The sequence below is a fragment of the Halyomorpha halys genome, unplaced genomic scaffold (genome assembly GCF_000696795.3).
Source record: "Halyomorpha halys isolate HHAL.00 unplaced genomic scaffold, Hhal_1.1 Scaffold367.1, whole genome shotgun sequence".
NCBI classification, from domain to species: domain Eukaryota; kingdom Metazoa; phylum Arthropoda; class Insecta; order Hemiptera; family Pentatomidae; genus Halyomorpha; species Halyomorpha halys.
Genome location: NW_027115775.1, coordinates 894,981 through 902,596, shown reverse-complemented (window position 1 = coordinate 902,596; position 7,616 = coordinate 894,981).

The following is a 7,616-nucleotide window of genomic DNA, read 5'->3' as shown; positions in this document are numbered from 1 at the left end:
AATGAGTCATGCTGTCCTATTATGCTGGTTTTCTATAACACTCGGTATACTTACAAGACATAATATAAACAATGACAAACTAAATAAAATGACATCTATCGTTTATACTTTATATCCTCTCATACATCTCATGTTCCTCTTTTCTGGTCATTCTCACAATTACTGAATTTAATGTACAATTTTTATTTAAATTTATAGACTCGCCCAATGTTAAAACTCTCGGTAAAGAAACATAAAAAAGAGCAAGTAAATAATACGAAAACGAAGTCATGAATAAATAAAAATTTTAAAATAAAATGAATTAGTAGCTTAATAAGTTATTAAGTTAAAAGCAAATGTAAATACTCCCGGTATGCACGCATAAAAAAATAAATAATAAGAAAACGATGTTTTGAATAATTGAAAATGTAATAAATTATTGAAATAAAATAGGAATCGTATTAGTGGTGTTAAATACATATAAATTAAAACTACTAAATTAGTTTAAAATAAAAATCTAAGTAACATATAAATAAGTTATAAACAAATAAATAAGTTAAAATTAAATAAATAAGCTTAAAAAAATGTTTTAAAAATAAATAAATTTAAAAAAAAGTTAAAAATAAATAAATAAGTTAAAACAATTAAATAGGTTAGAAATAAAATATATAATAAGTTTACTGGGATGAGAAAATTATTCTAGGCCACAGATATTTTGGTTATCTTTTACAAAAAAGAATTAGATATTGCAAATAACACTAACTTACTTATCAGGAGGGTCGAAAAAATAAGGAAATACCAGGATTTTGCCTTAGAAATAGAATACCTAATCATCTCGATAAAATAAAAAGCGCAAAGAAAGATAAAGAGCATCTTGGCTAACAGAATTTTAAAGTAGCTAACAAATGGGCCTTTTATGATACAAGTAGGATTGCGAGAATATTTGAAAACAAATAGAACAGTACCATATGCGTTTCTTTCTTCCGGGAAGTAAATATTATTCCAGAAAACTGAGAACAATAAAAAAAATATATAGATATAATAATATTTTTATAAATTATGGCTAAATTTATACATTATAATACAACGATTTATGTTAACTCCGTCCGGCCTCTTGCGTGTCGCCGTGCGAGCTTATCTTCAATCTCGTAACATCGGGAATAACTTAAGAGAAGTAACAGCATGGGCCTCGCTTTTAAGTTTCTTGGCTCAGCTTTTTATTGTTGCCATTGTTTATGCTATTATAAGGCCGCGATCAATTTCAGTAAACGTTGTTTATTCAATAAAAGCTTGCAAACGATCCTAAACGTTAAACTTGAATATTTATCTATATTATTTTTTGTTAATTAATGTTACATTTTACAATCTAACATTTATTTGGGTTTTTTAGTTTCCATGGTAAATATTTTATTTTTAAAACTTTTTCAAAGCCAAACAGTGTTATTTAGACAGATTCTTCATTGATATTTTATTATTTATTTTTTGGATAAACATTATTAAAAAGAGAAGTGAAGAGATATTAGAATAAAAAAAAAGTTTTAAAATGGAATTAATTTATAACAATAATGCACTAAGAAATGGTGACGGACTAATTTTACGCACAGTTTTATTTTCACTGAATTATAAATGTACAATACAGTAACGAGTTGTATTTCAATTGTGAAAAATATGGAATCTAAATGTTCTCATGAAATATACCTTGAAAGTTTTTATGAGTACTAATGAGCAAATTTATTAAAATGTTCATTCACCACATTAACGGTCATTCTAACATAAAATGAAAATTTGTATGAAATTACTTATAAAATGAACTTTATTTTTCTATAAAAACCTTTCCTAAAACATTTTTAATTTTTTTTTATTCGAAATAATTTAAATCTATATTTTTATTAACTATATTACATAATTTGGGGCTAAAAAGGTATTTTTTCAAGGTATCAATGATCCAACACCTTCATCTTTTCACAATTTTATATTTTTTAATAAAAAGTTGTTCATATTTAATTTTGATGTTGAATTATATTAAGATATCTCATTCAATTAAAAATTATATTTACTTTTTGTTATGTACACCTGTTAAAAAACCTAATTATACTAACAACGATAAATGTCAGTACAGCATATGGTCTCCCCTCGAAATTTAGTTCTTCAATGCTCTAGATGTGCTAGAGGCTTGGTTTGAAAATGTTCAAAAAATAGTTGTTTTTTTTTAAAAACTCAAATACATATGTATATAATCTGAAATAGTACAGGACATCATTTAAAAACGCCATAACTCTCTATATAACAAAAGAAAATTCATCCAAATTAAAGCAAAGACTTTGAAAATATTTTGATCCGTTTTCATTTCATAAAATCACCCATGGAAACCCGATAAATTCTTAACGAAATCTGCTCTACATTACAAACTTAATTTAATCCACATAAAAAAACGCAATAAATTTGTGGACTAAATTCTGACATGGACAGCTGGTCTTTAGCCTGACCATGCGTCTAATTCAAGTTTTCTGGAATACGTGGTTTAATCATGTTTGTACAATACGGGAAAACAAATGATATATTTTTTTTCCGAAAGAATTTAAAGAAATGAAAATAAATCGCCAAAAACTTACTTTCATTGGTATTACAATGAATAACTTATATTCATGAATAAGTATTATTGCGCTAATTTCCGATTTATATAAAAAAGCTCACCGAACGCTCTTGACTTTCTTTTCAGAACGAATTTTCATTCCTTCTTTTATCTGTCGTTCTAGTTCCCTTCCCACCTTCAAATCCCGCCCATTCAGCTTCTTTTCAGGCGCCTCGGAGGCAAGATTAGAAACTAGTGTGTTTGGGTGGTTAGGAAGTTTATAACGGAAGGAATGATATCTGGTTCGGGATAGATCGGTTACATATGGAACATTAAAGTCTATATATATGATTTTATTTGTGACAAAGTAAGAAGCATTGAGGATTTTGAATTGTAAGGATTGGATACGAGAGGAATTCCAAGGTTTAATGGAGCCCCAAAGCTCAACTCCTTATGTTCATATTGGCCTTATTACAGTCATGTAGATCAATCAATCTTTAGTAATGAATTGGAAGTTTAGACAGTTTGTCCAGTAAGTAATGTAATAGTCAAAATCGAGGTGCAGTTTCCTGTCTTTTCAGTCTTATGTGAGACTGATTACCTTAGACCAGATGTAGTCTAAGGTAGTGGATCTGTTCAACAGGGGTAAGATTAACATAATTAATTAATAAAGGAGACTGTAGGGTAGTCGGTAGGTTTACGAGGAAGGGTAAAGATGATTTGTTAGAATTTATTTTAATCTTACAATTACGACGTTATTCTTTAAGGGCTGTTATATGGAATTGGAGAGTTTCAGGTGCAATTAATGGGTTATTATTAACAGCGAGCATACATGTGTCATCGGCATACATGGTTAGGATAGTGTTAGAATTGGTTGTAATGCCAGCTTTATAGACGGTGTAGAGGATGGGGCTGAGTATACTACCTAGAGGAACACCAACGGACTGAGAATAGAGGGATGAATAGGAACCATTTTGGCTTACTTGGAATAATCTATCGATGAGAAAGGAACGGATGATGAGAAAGTATGTAGGAAGTAGGAATCTACGGAGTTAAAATGTGACTCAAATTGGAAAACAGCGTGATATTTGGTAATCATTCAATATAATACCTATTTTAATTATTTCTGAGAATAATAATAATTGTTTTGGTTAATTTAGAACTATGTTACAAACCAGGAATTATTTATTTCGTTGTAATTTAAATTTCAAAAACAATAAGGATAGGGAAATAAAAATAGAGGACAATTTTGAAACTTTGACATAATGTTACATTTGTGTCAACAAAATATCATGAATTATTCATGGGAGGTCACATAAGTTACAAGCATTTGTCAAGGGACTGGTTGGCACAAAGTTTCGGGATCGCCAGAACTTCGGGCCCCAAATCTATGATGGGCATCGGGACCTTTACTTAATCGTTAACTCTTATACAGAGGGTCCACAACTGCTTATATTAAGTATTTATTGACCATAAATATATTTTATAGCTTCGCTTTTATAATAAAAATGTGTTAAAACAAATATTTTAAGATTTAGAACATTAAAGTCTATGTATAGAAAAATTAATGATCCAGAATTAAAGTTCAGATGTATTACTATTCATCAGTTACCTGGCCTAAAAAACTTCTAGTTCAGCGAAAATTAATTTTTTTTTTGTTATAAGGTTTTCTGTTTATGAACCGTGTGAACCATGCTAAGCCCAAATTAATTACTATAAAATTATATATTAATAATGAAAACAAATCACTGTTTTATTACATATCTATACTCGTTTATCACATTTATGTGATATTTTAACATTTTCTATTGGTCTTTTTTTATCTTTCATATTATCTTATTCATAATATATATTCATACATATAAGTCCTGGCTCTCAAATGAATAAAATATATTAGATAATTAAAAATCCTGCTTATTCCTAGCTATTTATGTACTGAGTTTATTTTTATTGGGGTATATAAATTAATGTTTTACAAAAGATTTATTTATAAAAACTTATATAACTGTTAAATTGTCTTTCTATCCTATCTTTCTATTCTAATTTGGGAAAAAAAAAATTTTTTTCTCTAACTAAATTCAAATTCAAATTTTAGGATTAACTTTCTTTTCAATTTCTATGCAAAACACAATGTGAAATCGTCACATTTCTCTCAATTTTTATCATTGAAATTTAATAACAAAAATTGATCCCTCAAAAAACAAAAAGAAACAACTAAAATGAAATTGTTTATATTAATTTTGTGGTCTTTTGGTAGTTAGAACTTATGTAATTAAAAGAATTATTATTGATTTATTGGTATCCTATTTATAATTTTCTAATTCCAAAACATTTTTCTTCAGAGGTTAAAATTAATTTACTCCGTCCCCCAACGTTCTAAACAATTTACTAATTAAAAACTGTCTTGTGACCATCTTCCGGCATAACGGGTCTGATGTTCAGTAGGTATGTTTGTATTATCTGGAAATACTTTTTAGAATTTCTTTTATAGTCTCAAAATTCTGGTTCTAAAACTCCGTTTAATTTTTTTAATTTGTTCATTAGATATTTTATATTAAATAAAAAACAACATGTTTTCACACATCTTTCATTTATTTACGTATGTACGAATTACACAGAAAGGAAAGGTATTGCAATCGTGAAAAATTTAGAATTCTATTATTCAACGAAATACATATTTTGTTGTCTCCTGAGTTTAAGTAACAAAATTATGGTAATATTATAAATAACAAACACAAAATAGTGGTTTTTGTTTTTTGTGCTTGTGTGACCATCAAACTGAAAGTTTTACGTTACTGAAATCACATATTTCAGGTAGGCACATAAATGGGATTTTACTATAACTTTTTTGCTAAAATCGTCGAACTACCACTTTATTTAATCGATTTTACATTATTTTTCCATTTTCTCAGAAAAAAAGGCTGTAACAATTTTGCATAAACTCGTTATATACATGAAAAGTTATTTGGTATTTATTAAATAGCTAGGTCTTCTTCATGGAAATAATTTTGGAATTTCCTTAACTGCTGGATTTTCCGAAATTTACCTGTTAGGTAAAAAATATATAAATATCAACTAAGAAAGAATTGGAAAGTTATTTTAACGAGAAAAAACAAAACAAATATTTTTCCAGGATACGATAGGTATTAATATACTGTTTGAAAACCAAATATTTTAGAAAAATTAATATCTAACGTTTTAATTTTTTTAAAGTTTTTGGTGAATGTTCAGACAATACAGGTGTTGACTAGCGTTGTTAGAGTAGTTTTGATGTAAGTTAATCTCTCAGAACATGAATTCAACCAATAAGTTTTATGGGACGTTAATATTAAGAATTACGATTATGATAAGTTTACAGAGAACTAACTCTTATTCGGGTTTGATCTAAATGTTTTCCTACACTTTACAAAACGCATAGTTTGATTTCTGCTGACGCTGTACTAGTACGAATTGATATACAACCGTGTAATAATTAAAGGACATCATCGACCATCCCATTAACGAGATAAACATCAGCAAATATTGGATTTGTGATCAGCGAATTCATCTCGGCAATGACATTGTTTGTTAATGATGTGACAATTGTTGCATGCCAAAATGTTTCAAGTCCACTGATTGTGTCAACCCGGTAGATCCATATACACTTTATCGATTATGCATTAATGAATACATCGCAAATGACTATGTTCCGCCGTTTTTGAAATAGATGTTCTTAGGCCTTCTTTGGTGAGCTCGGATGTCTCTTTTTTTTTTTTTGTTTACGGCACCACTTTATTGTAATATTTTTGTAAACGCAATCGATGCTGAAAAATGTGACTGTATAGGGCAAGGATAGGTTAATACGGAATTTATTAAGTGCTCTGTGGTGACTGGTCATTAAATCTATTAGTGGTATTTTGTTGAAAATCAATCGGCATTATCAAACTCCTCCAATAAAACCTTACCTTGTATTAGAGAGAATTCATTATATACATATGTAATATATATTTATTCACGGACTGTCTATTCATAAAGTTACATGAGTGTATCTTCATTTGCAACTATAACTAAATATGTTCACTTCATGTGGCGAGAATGTCCCACCCTTTCTTTTCATTTTGTGTTTTGTCAGCAAGAGACCGATTTTTTAGTGCCTAAAGCGTATTTACTGGATGTATCCTTTATATAACAATGGCTATCCTAAGAAAACAATAACTTCCTTCTTTCATTAAAACTTTTTTTTAAATGTTAATTTAAAAAATAATTAATTAAAAAAAAAGAATCAAAATGAACTCGGAGTGTAGTTCCTTCAAAATAAGAGGTGTTATAATGTGTCAGAACTGAATATATGCCAACTATAAAGGATAAAAGTAGTTCCCTGATCTCATCTTACCCCGATCATGATACCAAAAAATTCTTTGGGTGTTTGGAAGGTTCATCGGAATTGGATTATTTCATAGATTTAAAGTTGCGTTTAAATATTAAATAAAAATTATTGTTGTTGAGCGTCATCATTCAGCAGGTAATAAAAAAAATTTAGAGACAAAAGAAATAGGAAAATTAATATTGAAAATTCAAAGGCACTATGATTTCCTGATTAATAGTATTATTATTCGAAACAACAAATTAGTGATTTAATTGGTCGTTTCGGGGATTGATCCCTATCCTCAGAACTAAAATTAACAACTTAAAAAAAAAACAATATTTGAATCACATAATAACGATAATTTAATTGGTTTTATTTCAAAATACCTTCTTATAATATTTTTGATATATTAAAATGTTTTAAAAACTCATGATCTATGTTTCTTGTTTAGTCAATGAATTAAAATTATACTTCAAATAGTAGGAAGATAGTTCGGGTGACGGTCAATAAAGGTATCAAAATAGTTAAAGATAACTATTTATTTTAAACCAACGTTTCGCCCCACTTTGCAGGGCTTGATGATATGAAAGAATAATATACAAACATTATAGAATTAACATAACATTAAAATAAAAACATTTCAAAACAATTGTTATGTTTATAAGGTATATAAAAAGAAATAATAACAACAATATAAGAAAGTATACATGTAGGTAGACT